This window comes from Budorcas taxicolor, chromosome 9, assembly GCF_023091745.1.
Source record: "Budorcas taxicolor isolate Tak-1 chromosome 9, Takin1.1, whole genome shotgun sequence".
In the NCBI taxonomy this organism is placed as follows: Eukaryota; Metazoa; Chordata; class Mammalia; order Artiodactyla; family Bovidae; genus Budorcas; species Budorcas taxicolor.
In genome coordinates, this window is record NC_068918.1 from 30,247,257 (window position 1) to 30,267,030 (window position 19,774).

Sequence of the window (19,774 nt, forward strand, 5' to 3'; positions counted from 1 at the left end):
ACGCTTGATATGGAAGCTGCTATCAAATGGCCATTTTATCCTTGGTGGCCACTGACATCACACCACGTACAGCTCTGAGTTCTCACTTGAGTTCTGATTGAATAGAGCTGTGATCGTTGGAGCAGAAAGAAGCCATTCAGACGTGAATATGTGGAGACGTGTCTAGTAACGTGCAGATGTTTTTTGGCAGGTCAATAAATATTTTAAGTCTTTTGCAAGTAGTGAAAAGGGTTGAATTGGGAATAGAGGAGATTCTGTGGCAAGAGAAAAGTATACCTCATTTCTCTCTCGATCTTCCATTTCTTAAAATAATCAAACAAAAGTCCAAGCCATAATTTAAATCTTGGCTATATCATGCCCCTTCCTTACATCATGTCTTAGTCAAGACGTGATTATGATTCTAATGTATTGAATCTTGGTTTCTCGATCACATTTTTCAAGTAAAAAGGAAACACTGGGTAACATTAAAAGTAACAGCTGAATCTTCAGATTGGATCTTTGTCACTTATTTATAGCTAAAGACATGGGACTAAATTTAAAAAACAGGTCATCTTCTGGGTACATGGGTGTATGTGGCATGTGGGTGCACCCTGGATTTATAACTCCCTTCCTTCCCCAGCACCCTCCCCGCTCCTACGTGCAGGAGGTGGCAGGTCAGCCTGATTCAGTGCAGTTTCATTTCCTTCATTTCTGTGTTCAGCTCTCCACCCTTCACACCTCCATCCACAGAGGTGGCACAGGTCCCCTTTGTGTTGCCAGCACAGTACTTGCTCACTGCCATTCTGGCCACAGACAAGCTGGTGTTCCATTGGAGAGGCAGGGACCAGTCCTACCTGAAGTGCTATAGGCACACGGAGGAGAGGAAATCCAATTCTTCATAGAAGTGGGGCCAGAGGGAAACAGGAGTGGAAAGGTGGTTCTGTCCTGGGCCCTGAAGGCCAATCGGGAGAGGGTGCTACTTACCCAGCAGAGTGAGTGAGACTGGAATGAGGATCCTTAGTCCAGGGCCAGGAATATGCTGGGGCCTCTATCTGTTTTTCTACCCTTTCCTGAGAGAGAGGCGGGTTGAAAAGATACTGGTGGGTGCAGATGTGTGCCCCTCACTGCCCGACTTCTAAACTGGCGTACACCTGTCTCTCACCACCTGGCCTCTGCCTTAGCTTCCCACCTTTCTCCCTCTAGCCTCCCACTGTCTGCACCCACCGCACTGTCCAGCCTCTTGCCATTCTCCAAACATGTGGCCAGTGTCCCTTTGCCAGGTCAGGGTATTCCTCTGCTGGCACTGTCCTCTCACAGGGTATATGGTGGGTGCCCATGGGAGAGGTCCCCTGGCATCTGAAATAGGAGAGCAGGAGGGGTGGGGTGGGGGTGGCTCTATCAAGAAGGAGCTCAAAGTTGAGGGCTTCTCAGTATTATTTTTGGAGTTTCCTCTAAAAAGAAAAATCTTTGTGTATTCCCCCAATGATGGAGGACTTGAGCTGATCTAGAGAGTGGGGAGGATTCATTTTGGGTCCAGCTGAAGCTCATCCTTCAGCTTCCCTTCCTGCAGTTGATCACACATTTGCAGCATTTATGGATCTGCCTTTTCCACTGGGGGAATCTGGGTCACTTCAGTCATGTTCTCAAACAAAGTATCAGTACTACTTCAGCAGGAAGAACAAAAGCATGGACCATGCCCTAATGCCCACAAGCCCACGACTAGGGGCTTTTATATAGAAATATGGAAATAGTCAACTATTTATATGGAAATAGTCAACTATTTATATGGAAATAGTCAACTATTTGGGCTTCCCTAGTGGCTCAGATGGTAAAGAATCTGCCTACAATGCTGGAGACCTGGGTTCGATCCCTGGGTTAGGAAGATCCCCTAGAGAAGGGAATGGCAACCCACTCCAATATTCTTGCCTGGAGAATTCCATGGACAGAGGAGCCTGGCAGGCTACGGCCCATAGGGTCGCAAAGAGTCAGACACGATTGAGCAAATAAGCTGAAAGGTGAATAATTGGTCCGTTTTTTTAATGTGAATGTGAAAGTGTTAGTCGCTCAGTCCTGTCCGACTCTGCGACTCCCTGGACTATAGGCCGCCAGACTCCTCTGTCCATGTAATTCCCCAGGCAAGAATGTTGGATGGGTTGCCATTTCCTTCTCCAGGGGATCTTCCCTACCCAGGGACTGAGCCCGAGTCTCTTGCATTGCAGGCAGATTCTTTACCATCTGAGTTACCAGGGAAGCCCTTTTTAAATACAGGAGTCATTGAAATAAAATATTACCTCTATTTCATCCAAGTATTTGATGATCAAAATTTATTTGTTCTCTACTTTTCAGAAACAGCCTTTATTTAAGAACGGTATAACTGGTTTTTAAAAAGCTAAAGCTACTCTTCATTCAAGATGGGTTGCCGTATGAATTTTACTTTCAGGCAATTCTATTTCATCCACCCGTATTCTCTTTGAAACAATGGAGCTGGTGCCTAAAAATATCTCAGGCCGTGTGTGCTTGCTGTGAGTCTTTGAAGTTGACGCTCTGACATCCTTCTGGTTTCTGGCTGCGGGATTGTGCATATATGTATTGTCTTTGTTAATTAACTCCGTCTGTTTAGGTAACCCTGAAAAAGAAATTGGATGATGCTGCATGTATGTACGTATGGATAAGATTCTTTGTGTAGTAGTGAGCCAGCAGCTGCAAGTGGGTTTTCAGTTTTCCTTTTAGTACTGATTGTTAAAGAGCCATGGAGTGAAGGCTCATTCTTCCAGAGCATGTTGCTGAACTTGGTACCCTCTGAGGTTGCTATTGTGCTGTGTACATGGGAGAGGCCAAGTTTCCTCACTGCTTTGGATGAGGGTAATGATTCCTCACCTGCTCTTTCTGTGGCAGATGAAGGCAGCCGTCACCTGGCAAATTAGAACATTCTACTTTATATATCAGAATGCTGCTGCTGTTGCTGCTGAGTCGCTTCAGTTTTGTCCACCTGTTTGCAACCCCATGGACTGTAGCCCACCAGGCTCCTCTGTCCATGAGATTCTCCAGGCAAGAATATTGGAGTGGGTTGCCATTCCTTTCTGCAGGGGATCTTCCCAACCCAGGGATCAAACGCTCGTCTCTTAGGTCTCCTGCTTTGGCAGGCAAGTTCTTTACCCCTAGCACCACCTGGGAAGTCCATATATCAGAATGACGGCCTTCCTAAACCTCTTTGTAAGTATTTCAGAATGGACGTCAGTCTTCTCAGTATAGATAGATGTTCCCTTTGGTGGAAAGTTCTTATAGTACTGACTGACTCTTTGCAGGTTATAGAGAGGCCAGTTGAAATTTCTAGAGAGAGAGAATTCCTTTTTCTTTAACAGCTCAACACTGTCTAGATCCCCAGTGGGAGAGCCAGAATAGAAGGCATGTATTGCCTAGTGGCGTTTGGTAGCATAAGACAGCGTGTCTCAGAAGCCAGGAAGAGATGGGGCTGTGGGTTGCCCAGGCACGGGCTGTGGCGAGCTCATTAGCACATTCTCTCCCTCCAGCCTCTGCGCTGCTTCTCTTGCGTGTCTGCAGTGAGTTCATGATTTGAATGCTCATCTGCAGAAGACAATATATCAGTTTCTAATTCTCTTCCCCATGGTCATTTTTTCTTCCCTTCATTCTGAGTCATCTTTGATTAAACAAAACAAAGATGTGACTGTTAATTATGTAGTCTTCCAAATAGTGTAAAAATTCTCTTGTGTGTGTATGAAGAGGGGATGGTTTTGATGGGGTTGATAATTTATGATGGGGGTATTTTAAACCATGGGCCAGAAAGAAAGATGTTAAGAATCATACTAAAAGCAAGTTTGAGTCTCTACTAAGATAGGAAAAATTGTTTCTGCTTTTTTTTTCCCGCAGATTTTTCAAACCTTTTACTTTCTACCCTGACATATTGTTGTCAACATAATTCCATTCAACTATTTTTATTGTTCTTTTTAGGCACCTTATTAAAACAGAAGCTTTGTTCAAGCAGCTAGAATCACAAAGAATAAATGAGGTATTGGAATACAGTATTGGCAGGTTGTAGGCAGAGTACTGGTAAAGAATTCACCTGCAATGCAGGAGACCCCGGTATGATTCCTGGGTCAGAGAGATCCCCTGGAGAAGGCACAGGCTACCCGCTCCAGTATTCTTGCCTGGAGAATCCCCATGGACAGAGGAGCCTGGTGGACTGCAGTTCATGGGGTCGCAAAGAGTCAGACACGACTGAGTGACTAAGTGGCAGCAGACAGAGAGCGTGAGAAATCTGGAGGGCCTGATCCTGGCATTTTAAAGATTCATGTGAAGTGGGCATGGTTGCCTTCAGTCAGCATCAGCTGCCTGCAGGACTTAACACAGGTTCTAAGGTGATCTCGGGACTAGGTTTCCATGCACAAGTTGTGCAGGCTGCTGGGTTGGCAAAGCCTCTTGGAGAGGGTCTCCCAAGCTGATGGGAAAGCAGGCCCATGCCAAGAAGCCTGTTTCGACAGTGAGGCTTGCCCACAGTCAGACAGGAAGTGGGGCAGATAGGGTCTTGGGACTAAGGGGAGGCTTAAGCCAAGAGGTGTGTTGAACAAGACCTCGGGGACACATTTTTAACATGTCCCAGCTATGGATGGCTTATAGGCACTCTGAAAAAGGAGTGTGTGTGTGTGTGTGTGTGTGTGTGTGTGTGTGCGCATGCATGTACATACTCAAGATCTCCATCCCTATTTTTCCTGGTTCTGGAAACTTAAGATCTCATGCTGGCTTCCTTTGGTTTTACAGGCCCAGGTCTTTGCAGTTGCAGGCAGGTGTTTGTGGCAACTGTGACTTCACAACAATTGTGTGAACAAGAAAAAAAAAAATTGTGGGCAAATCGATTGTCTGCAGCAAATGAACATTTGATGGTGGTGCTTTGTTGGTGGTTTACACGTGAAGAATGCTCAGTTCCCTTGTAATTTTTTTTTTTTCTTCTGCAGTTTTTTGAAGAAGCAGGATGCTGATCTAGACGTGGAAAAAGTAAGTTGGCAAGTTTTGCACTAAAAGCACGTGCCTTGTAAATTAGAAAGGGTTGTCCACCAGGATTAGGTTCACTTTGGACTTGGAATTGTGACTGAGCCCATGGATTTCTGAGAAAGAGGTTGAATGGGAGGTGGAGCTGATGTATGATATAGAAAGCCTTAGCTTACTTAGGTGAACCTGCTACTTGCCCCTCTCCCCTTGTTTGTAACATTCAATTTTGAAAATTATGGGAACATATGTTTTAGCTCTAAGATACGTCTCCCCAGCCCAGAAATAGAACAGAACAGCTGTCCTGTGGCTGCTGAGTCTTCAAGGGCTGGTGGGGGATGAGCAGCCTTCCAACTTCTGGTTAAGACTGGTTAAGGGAAGGTTCATTCATTGTTGGGTTTTCCTCTACTCTCAGATGGCTGCTGTTTACCGTTGCCCTAGTTGTACCTTCAAATTGCAGCCACTGTGTGACAGGTCATGCTTTCATTCGCTTAACATTGTTTTGGTGCCCATTGGGTGCTGGACACCTTGCTGGACTCTGCCGAGACAAAAATGAATGTGAAAGACAATACACAGATAATTATTGCACAATCTGATAGAGCTGTGCAAAAAGGGTTCTGGAATCTCCAGCTGAGGGCTGGGATCCAGAGAAGCTGCTGGAAGGAGGGGGCGTGTGAAGGAACCATGTGTTCATTCTTTCTGCAGACTGGGTGAGTCTTTTCTGCCTGTGCTTCCCTTGCCTCCCAGGCCCCTTGGGTTCCCAGCAAAGGCTGGACTTACACAGGTCTCACCAGCCAGCTACAGGATCCTTCAGTGCCCCAGACTCCACCGAGCAGTCACATGGCCTTGAGTGTAATCTTTTATTGGATCCCTGGTCAGTCGGGGACTGCCATCTCATCATTCTCAAATGACTTGGATGTTATTTCTTATTTTGAATTTATGTGCAAAAGAGGTTCTTTTCCTAAACTAGAGCCATTCTGTCTGCAGACAGTGCACTTTTATTTTTGAGTTGAGGAAATACAACTCTCTTGAAGCCTTGTTTGAGAACAGTTATGAGCAACCCCTGATCTTTGACCCCATGCAAACTCCCCAGCTTCTGCAGAATGATCTGTGGTCTCCTTTCAACCTGGCCTTTTTAGCTCACACAAACCAAGGGACTCAAGGAAGTAAAAAGGCTCTAGTCAGGGCCAGTAGGTGGGACCCTTTGTAGAAACCCCATGGGTTAGATCTTGACTGTGGAGGCCAGAAGTCAGGAGGGACATCCCTGTGGGGATGAACCCTGTGGCCCTCTTGGGCCAGGCTAGACCCCCAGCAGCCAGAGTCTCTGGGTGTCAGGAGCCACCCCAGGGTGGCATAGCACAGAACAGCAGAACACCCAGCAGAGATGGAGGTGGGGAGAGGGCCCAAGTGCCTGGTGATGCTCCAGGCTACAGAGCATGCCTGGCCTCATGCAGCCCAGGCCACAGTGAATCCCACAAACACAAGGCAGGGGGATCCAGCTCATGGATGGGGTGCATCTGTCTGTGCAAGCTCACAGACAGACCAGAGGGCTTGGCAAACGGAGTGGGGAGCCCCGAGTGGAATGAATTAAATTCTTGCTTCAGCTCTGCTGTTCACATGCTCTAAGATCTTAGGCAAATCTTTTTTCCTTTCTGAGCCTGATTTTTCTCATCAGTAGAGGGAAAATTCCTTTTCCAGGACCAAGTAGAATTCTTCATTTTTTAAGTTAAAAACACGAAACATATTTTTTAATTGTTGTTTTCTAACTTGAGCCTTGTATCAGAAAGGAAAAATGGTTGTTGGCCACAGTGTAAAGAAGACTTAATAAGACTGGCCATGGGCTGGGAGCTCCTTACAGGTGGAGCCTGATGGATTGTACTAACAGCAAGATGTGTCTAACAGTGGGATGAACTGTGTGACTGACCCTGTTTTGGGCATTGGATGTTTGTTGGTACTGAGGGAATTTAGACTGAAAGAAGCTAAACCTGGGGTGGGAAATGCTTCTTGAGCTGAGTGAGTCTGGGCTCCTCTGAAGGGTTCTGCCCACACCCTCTCAGTCAAGTAGTTAGTGACCTGAAAAACACTTAACCACCAGAGGGGAGTTCACTATTTTAAAAGCTCTGATTCAAAAGCTTCTATTCCAGAATCTTTTTCTAATGCTCAGAGAAGGCTATTGAGTACAGATATGCCAAATAATCTTTTTGCCTGTGTTTATATACCTGCCAGGAAGAATCTAGTACAGGGTGTACCTCCATTGTTTAAATAAATGATACCTGTTAGCCAACCCAAGTGAAAAAAAATTCACTGATATCAGAATGTCTTTGTTTCCTAAGGGATTTTTGAGTTTTCTCTTTTAGTTGAACATTTTTGTAAGGATAGAACTAGGAAAGGAAAATTAGCTTTGTTTTGACATGTCGAAGCTCAGAGATACATCAGCATACATTCTATTATTATTGTAGTTTACTGGATTTCTACTACATACTGAGTGCTTTTTATGTATGCCGCACTTCACCATTATAGCAGTCTTGTGAGGTGACCATGTCCCTTACCATGAGTTGCTTAAGGCACCATAGTAGTAGCAAGGATTCTAGTCATACTTATCCAGTCCCAAGCCTTCTCTTTCCCATGCCCCATCTTACCTTGGAATTGATATAGTGTTCAATGTATCTTTTAATATTTTCTATTGTGATAAAAGTCACATAATACAAAACATTACTATTTTAACCATGTTTAACTATATAGTTCAGTGGCACTAAGTACAACTCTCACCATAATCCACTCCTAAATTTTTCACCTTCCTAAAATGAACTCTGTTCCCATTAAACACTAACTCCCCATCCTCTCTCCCCACCTCACCTCCATCCCTCTGACATCTACCGATATACTTCCAATTCTATGAATTTGACTCTTGAGACAGTATATTTGTGTTATCTCCTTTTTAAAAGTTTTATGAGTAAGTAGTGAAAAAGCAATGTTACTTTCTAGAGAGGTCTTCCTTGACTCCCAGTCTGGCTGGAGGCATAGTTACTTGTACAATAGCCATCTATATCTGTTTCCTGCTGGAATGTAGCCTTCGGTGTGAATTCTTCATGTACGAAGCCGAGAGCCTGCACCTAGTATGCCTTCTTAAGGTGCTGAATGCCACATGACCAAATTGAGGGGTAATGAGACCCAATGAAAGCTACCTTGGTAGGTAGAAAAGTTAAAAACTTTATTGTATACCCCAGAAATCATGTTTCTCTTCTCCAGCTATGGGTTTTATCTGTGGAAATCATGCTTGTTAATAGCATTATATGGAGATAGGATGATCATTCCCTATCCTCAAAAGTACAGTTTCAAGCAGACAAACGAATAAATAATTCTTAGAATGAAGTCATCTGGGCAAGTAAAGCAAGTCTAAAGGGAGGAGCAGTAAGAACACAAGGGAAACATTAAACTTTATTTTTTCCGCAGAATCTTATAGAATTATTGAGGAATATACTTCTGAGTATAGTTTCCATAAATCACTGATTTAAATATATAAGGTGTGTCTTCTAAAAGTGAAACCCATCCTCAAGTGAATTTTAAAGAATATGTCATTTGCTGGGAAAGATTGAAGGCGGGAGGAGAAGGGGACGACAGAGGATGAGATGGTTGGATGGCATCACCAACTCAATGGACATGAGTTTGGGTAAACTCTGCGAGCTGGTGATAGACAGTGAAGCCTGGTGTGCTGTAGTCCATAGGGTTGCAAAGAGTCGGGCACAACTGAGCGACTGAACCGACTGACTGAATTTTGTTTTTATGTCAGAAAAACAAAAATGCACTTTTTAAAATAAAAAGCTGATAAAATTGAGTCATCTTACTTAGTAATTTAAACCTTGATTTAAATGAATGTGATTAATATCTCTTTGGTCATAACTACTCTCAAAGTTCTGGGGAGAGAGGTTTGATTTTCATGTGCCCTACATGGCCTTGGTCCATCATGATTAAAGTGTTTTGGCGTCTACCTTGAGAGAGGCCCCTGTTATATCTGTAGGTCAGTGAGACCAAAAATTCCTCTACTGCTATTCCAGCTGTTTACAGGGCTTAGCTAGCTGCCTTTAGGCCTCAAATATGGCCAAAATACTGTTGTCTCTTTGGTGGGCCACCTCAACTAAAATCATCCTTGAGAAAGAAAAGTAAATTTAAAAATTACCTCCTGCTTTAGAGTTGTTTCCTTTCTCTCAGTGAATTACTGAAAAATGGAGTAGGTTCTGTGTTCATCTATAAATGTAGAATGCACATAGAAGTTACTCCATTTTTCAGTCTGTCTTTTGTTTTAATAAGTCCCAAAAGAAATGATAAAAAAAATTCCTAGATTCTTATTGTGAGGCCAGTTGTCTTGTGAAAAAAAAAAAAAAAAGATCTCTTTCTAAACAGTGAATGGTTCAAAATTCAAGACTGCATTAGAAAATAAGCTTTAAAGTCATATCTGATTCCTACACAGCTGGTTGAAAAGAGAAAAATCTGTGACCCAATGGACTGTATCCCGCCAGGCTCTTCTGTTCACTGGATTCTCCAGGCAAGAATACTGGAGTGCGTTGCCATGCCTTTCTCCAGGGGATCTTCCCAATCCAGGGATCAAACCCACGTCTCCTGCATTGTAGGCAGATTCTTTACCACTGAGCCATCAGGGAAGCCTTTAGTGGGGGTAATATAATTTCCAGGGGTCAGAGGATCATCAGAACTTATATGGAATGTCCAAAGGCTTAAGAATGCTGGTCAGTGGGAAGGCATGTGGCTGTGTCTCCGTGGGCATGTCGGGGGTTTGGTGTTGGGGTTAGCGCCTCCCTGGGTATGCTGCTTGCTCGAAGGGGGAGAGAGAGAGAAGAGGAGGACCAACATGAGTATAACGCCCTGCTGTCTGTAGAAGCTACTCTTCCTGAATGGAGGGGAGGGCGCCCCAGGTGCTCTGGGTCCCTTAGGCCCTCTGACTCATGTGCGTAGAATACTGCCAACATTAGGACCTGTGAGATGCCCAGTTCGCTTCCATTCTCCATGTCCTTTGCCCCAACTTCACACACAGACTGACCTATTCTACTGGGGACTGAGCATCGGGAAAGACCAGCCTTTGTTTCACTTAGCGGGGGCCAAGCCTGACACAGCCTGTTCTCCTGGTGATTAGGGATCAAGAGAAAGGAATGGCTTTTGGTTGGGGATGGGGGAATGTCTGTATTTAGGAGCAAGAAACTTGCACAGAATTCTGTTTTAGATTGAAGAGCAAACTTTAAAGTCCTGGACCAAAAATAGTTGTTATGCATCACCCATAATAACTGACCAACTTTCTTTGACATATATCTCTAGATTGTAAAAACTAAGCACCACCACTGTCCAAGAAGAAAAAACATGCCCTCTGCCAGTTCAAATTTCCAAGATAGCAAGAGATCCCTCTTCCTAGATATTATAAACTCAGGCAGATATTGATGGCAGTTGGAAGAACTGCGGGTAACAGTATTAGATTGTGATTCAAGGAAAGAGCTGAAAGGCTGGGATGGATTGTCTGCTGCTGGATGCAGAAGAGTTAATTTATCCTTTCCTCAAACATTGATGAACTCAGGCGGGCCAACCACTGTGTAGACCACATGTCATCTTGTTCACTTGTCCTGTTTTGTATGTGAGGAAAATGAAGCTCAACAGAAATGAAGTGATTTCCCCGAGGACTTGAATCTTGGAAGCAGCAATATCTAAATTGGGTCTTGGTCTCTTTCCGCTCCGTGTTGGAGGTTCTGTCCTGAGGTTCTCTTGAGCAGAAGACAAATGAATCATCATCGGCCTCATGTCATCAAACTGGTAGTTTTATATGTACCTTTCAATTTCCCTTCCTTGATTTTAAAAGGACTTTCTCCCTTATGGTGTGGTTTTTAAAATAGTAATGATGTTTTTATCAGGGAGATGTTGAAAACTCAAAATGGGGACCGTGTCCTGCACCCTGACCTGGTGCCACCAGGCAGGCCCCTGGGTGACAGCATGGGAGCTGACTTGGAGAGGTGGTGGTGGTGGGAGTCTGGGCAGGCCTGCGGGACCTTCCTCCTCTTTCTAGGCCAGTTCCTAGGCTGGGGGATCATGCTGTTGTATTGCTCATCTCAGTAGCATTCATCATTCTCCGAAGGCTGGATGTTGCCAGGTGAGGGTGGGGAGAAATGCTGCCCACATCACAATAGAGAATCAAGACACGATCCCACCTACACTGGAGGCTCTCTCCTCCCATGTGTGCAGGCAGATTGCTGGATCATCTCTTCCATAGGAGTGAAGAGGCCTGCTGGGTGGAGGTTAAACCATCTGGTTGTCTACCCTGCTTGGACTTAATGTCTGCTGAATTTGTGTGTGAAGCAGAGATTATTAGTAAAATGTGCACTCAGAATGGCTTAAAAGATGCCTTTTATCACTGTCCCCAAACACTTTTAAAAGCGGAGCCATCCTTGTTCTAAGTCTGATTTGGAAGAGGCCATAAAAACACATACAAATTCAAACTTCTCCCTTGAACACACACAGCAAAATTTAACTAATCAGAAAACCTTCCTTTTAGTTTCTGTGACTGTCATCACAAATGAGTACAAACATGGTGTCTTAAAACAACAGAGGTTTGGTTTCTCATGCTTTTGGAGTCTGAGTCCAGTGTTAAGGTATCAGCAGGAATACATGCCTTTCAGAGGCTTTCGTTGTTGGGGGAGAATCTCGGAGGAGATTCTTGGGGGAGAATTGGTTACTTGTCTCTTCTTTCCCAGTGTTTGGGGGCTCCAGATGCTCTGTGACTTGTGGCCGCATCTCTCCAGTCCCTGCCTCTGCCTTCAGGCTACCTTCTTCCCTGCATCTCCGTCCTATCTCCCTCTGCATCCCTCTTATAAGGATGCCTGTGACAGCTTTGAGCACCTGCTGGATAATCTAGAATCATCTCCTCCTGTGGACATTCTTAGCTTTATCATATCACAGCATTTCATGTCAGACCATATTCACAGATTGCAGGAATTAGGAAGGGAATAGCTTAGAGAGGGGGAGACATTTTTCTGCCTCTCACACCTTCTCTTGGGGGAATTTCTGTGTTTTTCATTTCCTGAAACATAAAGCCTGTCACCATTTATTTTGCAAGTTACTTGAGTGAATTTGATCATCCTGGAAGGGACCACTTGGAAGACCCAGGAGCCAACCTTGTCTCCCAGGCCTCACTCAGAAAAGGCAAGACCAGGCCTGTCTTCATTCTGAGATGGGGATTAATGGGAGAGTGAAGAATTAGGGGCTCTGAGAGCAGGGGAGCGCCTAGGAAATCAGATCTTCCAGTCTGAGAGAGAAACGGGCTACAGAGACAGGGTCGCAGAGACAAGGAGCGGAATGGGATGAGCAGCCACTGTCGTCAGCCCTTCTTCCAGTGTGTCCCTGCCGGCCCTCAAGCCGCTGCTCATCAGATGAGCCTCTTGGTCTTCCTTCATGCAAGAGCTCTTAGCATGAAAAACCATCCCCGCAAATCCATGTTTTCTCGGCCAACAGCCCTGGTTCTTACAAATCTTACATTACCTGATATCAGGAATTCTGTTATTCTGGTTACTTCCTCCTGGATGCATTCCCTTTATGTCATTGTCTCTTTGAAAGCATGGCACTCAGACATGAATAGTACTTCAGAGATGTCTCAGCCAGTGTAGAGTAAGGTCTCTACACCAAAGACTCCTAAGGCCTGTGAGATGCACGTTTTCTGCATCATTAAATGCTGAACCAGTGCAGACCAGGATCATATCTCTGGTTCAGCTGCTCTGTGGCACTCTTAGCTTGCATTGAGCTTGTATTCAATAAAAATCCTTAAGACTTTAAAATATGAATTGCTTTAAACACATCCCCTTTGCCCCTGCCACGTAAAAATGCTGGGCTTCTGTCTGGGCGTCAGGATGGGGTCAGCTGGGAATCCAGAATATTATCCAGATGAGAATTTGGAGAATAGACGAATCTATGGCCAGGGACACGTTCACGGAGACATATGAGCAGCATGTATGTAACAGGAGACAGTGAAGGGAGCTGGGAAGGTCTAGCACTGGGGGAGTCCTTCCACGGGCGGCAGTCTGGATGGACATATGTTGCTGGGTAGCAGGATTGTATGGCCAAATGGGTCAAGGGGCCAGATGAAAGGGGTGGTGGAGGATGGGGACGAGACCACATCCGGAAGCCGTAGAAAGTTGGGTCTACAAGAACAACTTGGAGGATCAACTGCCAGAAGGGGATGGGAGGCTGAGCCCAGAGAGTAAAAGGCAGCCCCAGCTCAGAAGTCAGAGCCGTAACATTGATGGGACTCTGGAGTCAGTGTCCTGGAGCCTCTCCCACCCAGGGTCTGGGGTCAGGGACGGGGGTTATGATCAGGGTGAGCTGTCCCAACAGAGCAGTTTTGGGAGTCTGGAGCAGGCACTGACATCATCTATATTTATGCAGTCGATTTCTTTCTCTCTTTTTCTCTTTTTTTTTTGCAGTCAAAAGCAGGATTTTTATCTGTTAACTTGGAGGGATTTTGTTGTTGTTTTGGCTCAGCCTATCAACATCCTTTAAAAATCTCTGGTCTTCCTTCCTTCCTTCCTTTCTTTTTGTTCTGTGTTCTTTCTGTCTATATCTTGGCTCTTCTACATTCTTTTTAAAATTTTTATTGGAATATAGTTGATTTACAGTGTTGTGTTAGTTTCAAGTATACATTCTTTCTTCCAGTCAATTAACTATCTCCTCTCATCTGAGAATTATTTGTGATCTCCGTAAGCACATCTTGATGAAAGCATCCTTAATAAGCAAGGATTACAAACCTCCCAGGCCCTGCATACAAGGACCTCCCTCCAAGTCAGTGTTGCTCCCTGTGATGTTTGTGCCCTCGGGAGGGCTATGCAGTCAACTCTGAGTCCAACAAACCCAGCTGTCACTTGGCCCAGGTTTTCACACCTGGCTCAGCTGTTTTAGTGACCGTCCGGAACTTTGCTGACGTCAGGGTGCTCTCTGTCTGTAATCTGTCACTCAGACAGTCCGTGACAGTGCCGTGAGATGCAGGCAGTGCCACAGGAAGGAGGGTTGGAAGAGTACTTGGTTGTTTGCTATTTTGAGGGCAGAGATACCTGTTTGCTCTGAGCAAACAGAGGGCCCCGCTTCCTGGAGCACACCCGGGGGCATCAGCTCGCGGCAGGACTTCAAAAGAGGGACTAGAACCCTGTATTCAGATGTGCAGCCCTGATCATTGTCTAAAGCGTTTGCCTCCACTGAAGACCGATCCTCCTTTGTGGGTCCCGTGTGGTCTGTGGAGAGCAGCCCACTGTCAAGTGAACACAGAGGCTTCTCGGAAGCCGTGGGGTGTTCGTGAAGCTGTGAAATGTACCACCGCTGAACAAAGTCAGGGTGTAAAGTGAAGGAGAGGAAGTGGACCATTTCTGTTAACACAAGAAGAGATGAAACAATGCATCCATTTGCATAGTCCTTCCAACAAGCCTACCGTGAGAAAGCGAGATGGTTCCAGAGCCGAGCACAGGCAGCGTGAAGCAGCAGAAAGAGTGTGAGGGCCCAGGGGCCTGAGTGAGTCCTGACGGGGCCTCCAAAGAGCTGTGTGGTGCGGACCGTGTGGGAAGCAGAGCATCATCACTCGTCAACCTGCAGCTGTGGTGAGTGTCTCAAGGAGAGGTACAGGGTGCCCTGAAATCGCTGCAGTCACTAGAGGACCCCGAAAGGGAGTCAGTGAAGAGATGCTGAGGAAGGGAGGACGTTGTAATAATTTACACCTTCTGTCTGTTGTCCTCTTTCTTTGGACAATACTGTCCAAGGATTGACTAACTCCCAAGTATGCTGTGGAATAGAGTCATACAAGGGGTAGGAGGTTTTCTATCAAGGGAAGGTTTCTTTCCACAACATGATTGTATCTTTTGCTACAGTAATTTAATACAAACAGAACTTTTTGTGTGTGTATGTGTGGGAAGATTTTGTTCATTATTAGAAGAAAAGTGGTCCCTCCTAGACTAGGGGTGGCGGAAACAGTCATTTAAAAAACAAAGTAACTGCCATTTTGCCTATCATACTATTATCAGATGAAGGAGTCTTTTTTTCCCCCTTATACCAGAGAGCTTGACCCATGCATCAACGTGAGACTTATTGCAAAAAAAAAAAAGTGAATTTGATAATGAGGACAAAATTTGAACAGCTCGTAGGTCTTATTAGTTACTTTCTTTTTGTTAATTTTTTAAAAACTTTTTATTTTGTACTGGGGGCTTCCTTGGTGGCTCAGGCTCCTTCCTGCAATGCAGGAAGACCTGCATTCAATTCCTGGATGGGGAAGATCCCCTGGGGAAGGGAGTAGCTACCCACTCCAGGATTCTTGCCTGGAGAATTCCATGGACAGAGGGATCCGGTGAGCTACAGTCCATCAGGTTGCAAAGAGTTGGATACAACTGAAAGACCAACACTTTCATAGCCAATTAGCAGACAATGTTGTGATAGTTTCAGATGAACAGTGAAGAGACTTCCGGAGATTTCTATGGATATGGGGTCACAAAGAGTCGGACACGACTGAGTGACTTTCACTTTCACTTTTCACAGAGATCATTAGTTAAGTTTTAGGTACGGGGAGGCTTTATTGGCATTGTGTCAGGGGCACTTGTTTTTTAATATGACCCTTGAGCTGAGAGAACTAAAAAGTTTTGACAGCCACTATAATATTTGCCATATCTTCTCATATTTGGTGTTACTAATATTGGCTACTAGCCAATCAAGTGACTTTTCTTTATTTGTACAGTGGTCCAGTGGAAAATATAATTGGGGTTCATTGTTTTCTAGATGGTAAATACAACAAGACACTGTATAGAGTTGATCCTAGAACAGAACGGGTTTGAAATGCAAGTGTCCGCTTACATGCAGAGTTTTTTCAAATAAATATTACAGTACTGCATAATCTGCAGTTGGTTGAATCTACAAATGCAGAGCCAAGGATAAGGAGGGCTGATTGTAAAGTTACATGTAGATTTTTGACTGCCCAGAAGGTTGGCTTCCCAGCCTCCCCTGTCTGTGCTGTTCAAGGGTCAACTGTAATGTTTTTATTTTTTTGAAGGAAAAAGCAAAAAGCTACAGAAACAATCATTTCAGACCCCACAGAGGAAGATGTGTCAAGGCAGGAAAAGTGTTTAATTGTTATTTGTTTTCAAGTTTTTTTTTTTTTTAACAGACTTCATTTTTTAGAGCAATTTTAGGTCCACAGAAAAACCAAGAGGAAGGTACAGCAATTTCTTATGTACCCTCTGCCCCCACACATGTATCGCCTCCACAAATGTTTGTTACAAATGATGAACCTACACTGACACATCATTTTCACTCAGAGTCCGTCCGTAGTTTGCTTCAGCATTCATTCTTGATGTTGTACATTTTATGGGTTTGGACAAGTGCATAGTAACATATATCAACCATTACAGTACCATGCAGATTATATTCACTGCCCTAAAACCCCTCTGTGCTCTGCGTATTCATCCTTCTCCCATCCCTAACCTCTAGCAGCTAGTGATCTTTTTACTGTCTCTATAGTTTTGCCTTTTTCAAAATGTCATATAGGTGGAATCATACACTGTATATAGCCTTACCTGATTGACTTCTTTTGACTAGTAATATGCATTCACGTTGTCTCCATATTTTTCATGGCTCAATAGCTCATTTCTTCTTAGAGCTGAATCATATTTCATTGTCTGGATGTACTACAGTTTATTTATTCATTCATCTCCTGAAGAACATCTTGGTTGCTACTAAGTTTTGGCAATTATGGAAAAAATACTGTGAACATCTGTGTGCAGGTTTTGTGTGGATGTTAGTTTCATTTCCTTGGGGTATATACCAAGGAGCACAATTAAAAGCATTCCTTTTTGTTGAAATTCTAGAAATTGGGTTTTTTTTTCTTTCAGGGTGGTGGTGTAGAGCCCAAATCAGTGTATGCCATAGGTCTGTTTGTATGTGAATTCTAAGCAGCCCTCATTTCACTGATGCTTTATCCATGACCATCCATCACTATATTTCAGCTCAAATTTGAGATGATGAATGACTGATTTTTGCTTTTTCTCTTATATTATCATGTCCCCTGGCTCATAATCATTGAGAACTTTCTTCACTCAAATTAAGGAACTGACCAACTTGGATGCCTTTCTGCAAGAGCCCTCCTTTTTTCCTTTCTTTTGCTACGACCGTGTCCCTGAGTCAGGTTCTTGGCACCCCAGACTTTGGAATCATTTTCCCTGGCCTGGTGTTCAGACTTGTCTTTCAGTTTCTCCGATTATTGCTGAACTCTTGTCTGAATTCTGTTGAAGCCATCCTCCGAGCCTGACCCCCTTTCTGGGCCCTGCCATCCCGCTCCTCATGGGACTAAATATAGAGTTGTTCACAGTATCCTGTCACCTCTTTGCACCTCTACCTTACTTTCCTTGTGATTTTTTTCATATTCATTCTTTAGTATATCTTCTGTGATCCAGTGAAAATAGGCCCATTAAAGTTAAAATGGGGCCATGATGTTTGGTTTCCATCTTATGATACAGGCAGTATGAAACATTTTTGAAAAACAATCAAATTAACCAGACTGAGATCTCCAGGACAGTGGTTACATTTATGTATTTTTCCCACAAGAAGTCTACTACATAAAAGAAACAAACTGAAATTTAAAAAAAAAAAACAAAAAAAAAACTATTTGCCAAATCCATTTGCTTTTGAAAGACTTTATCAGTTTCCATTTCTGGGTAGGAAATAGAAGATTTGAGAATCAACATTCCTGAAATAAATCCAATAAAAACTCTTATTAAGGCCATCATACCAAGATCAGGACTCCTGATACAACTGTATATATAATCTCAGTATAACTGAGATTAGAGCAAAAAGTAATCTCAGGGTCTACTGTTCAAAGAGGAGAAAGAAGGATGAAGAATTATGCTAGGGTTGGGAGCCTGGGTGTCTGAGAGCTGGGGGGTCTGAGAGAACTTCATAGGAACAAAGGGGAAGTCAGGCTGGATGATGACTTGTAAAGCGATGGCTTGAACTTGGCAAGCTTCTCGGGAGCAGTAGGAGACCCTGTGGTTGGGTCAGACTTGGAAGGTCCGGGCCAGCACTGCCTCCTACAGCTCCGCTCCGTGGCACCCTGAGTAGCATTTCAGGCGCCCTTGCAACACAGTCGCCACCGTCTTCTGAGGCAGAAGTCACTGCAGAGCTTGCCTTCCCGTCAGCGGTGGCCTGGGTCACCTGGGTCAGTGCTCCAGGGGAGTGCATCTGGAAGCAAGGAAGGAAGAGCATCCTGTTGGGGCTTCAGTGATTCTCTTGTTTCAGTGGAGCAGGGAGTCAATGGAGCGTGCACGCAGGCTAAGACAGAGTCCCCGGCTGAGGGCTCCTTGGAGGGTCAGAGTGCCAGGGAGGAGGCACTGAGGGAGGCGGGCCCCTCGGTGTAACATGGAAAATTATGACGTATGCACGGGAATACATATGCAGGAGTGTGTCTGTGTGTGCCAGATACATACATATATGCCTCCATGAAGAGGGGCAGGGAGGGAGGAAGGGGGAGAGAGGCAGAGAAACAACACAACACCCCTGTGCCATAATGCAGCTTAAAAGCTAGAACCTCACCAGCACTTCAGAAGCCCCTGTGTTCCTCCCTGGCCATACCTCTCTCCTTCAAAGGAAACACTGTTTTGAATTTTGTGTTTGTCATTTCCTGGCTTTTCTGTTCAAGCATGTTTCCCTAAGCAATCTCTTATTAAGTCTTGTTTGCCTCAGGGTTGTATATAAATGGTATTCTTGTACCATTTGCTTTGTTCAATCAATGTTTATTTTTTAAGATTCATCCCCATCGATGCATGAAGTGTCACACATGAAATTCATCTCTACCGCTGTGTGGTCTTGCCTTATATGAATACACCACAATTTATTTATCCAGTCTCCTCTCAGTGCACATGTGGGTTATTTCCAGGTTTGTGCTATTTTAAACAGTGCTGCTGTGACCATTCTTGTATGGGCATCTTGCTGCAGTTTCTCTAGGATAGGGACCTAAGAGAAGAATTTCTGGGTCTTAGAGTCTGTGCGTCTTCAGCTTTACTGGGTAATATTTTTCAAGGTGGTTATATTTGGACATTCCATCTGACATTCCCATGAGTAAACAGATTAACTTAGAAGGGGAAGTCCGAAGGGAAGAAGAAATGCACGATTAGCTAAATATTGGTGAGGAAAAGGATGTCATTAGGGTTTGATGAAGTACAACTCCCCATCAAAGTGTGGAGTAGAAACAGCTGGGGTTATGAAGGGGAAGGGGACGTGCAGGTCCTACACAACCATTACAGGAAGGGTGAAAGCGCATGGACCGTGGTCACATTGGCATCAGGGAGCAGGTTCCATCTCAGTGAGAATGAAACACCCAGTTCACTCCGTTTTCACTCAGTCTTCGCTGATCAGCAGGAACCTTCAGTTTTCTGTCTGGGGAGCAGATAGATGCTGCCAGGCATTTAAGAGCCTGTTCCCACATCAAACGAGGGTGGCATGGATTCTAGTCAAGCTTTTAAAACAGTCATCCACACAGAGGCACACAAAGATTTGGGAGATTGCTTTCCTCCCAACACAGGGATTTTTCTTACAGCGTGCATTGTATTTTACAAATTCAGTAGATGACCCAGGGTTTGACAATGCTGTTTATCTGACCTCGGATGAGAACTCAGAGCTGCTGTGTGGTTTTAATTCACTTGACCTGAGAAATATGGGTCTGTGGCCTTTTCACAGCACGTTAACTGTGAAATATGACACGGTCCTGGGTGAGCATTTTGACCACATT

General features: G+C 44.5%; 1 protein-coding gene across 3 annotated transcripts in view; it reads left to right on the forward strand.

Annotated features, from left to right (window-relative positions):
• The window catches only part of FYN (FYN proto-oncogene, Src family tyrosine kinase), a 214,668-nt gene that overhangs the window by 23,558 nt on the left and 171,336 nt on the right, over window positions 1–19,774 (forward strand). For all 3 annotated transcript variants that reach the window (XM_052646076.1, XM_052646078.1, XM_052646079.1), the window contains exon 2: window positions 4,950–4,989. The gene's annotated coding sequence lies outside the window, so the exon portion shown is untranslated. The remainder of the gene's footprint in view (window positions 1–4,949; window positions 4,990–19,774) is intronic.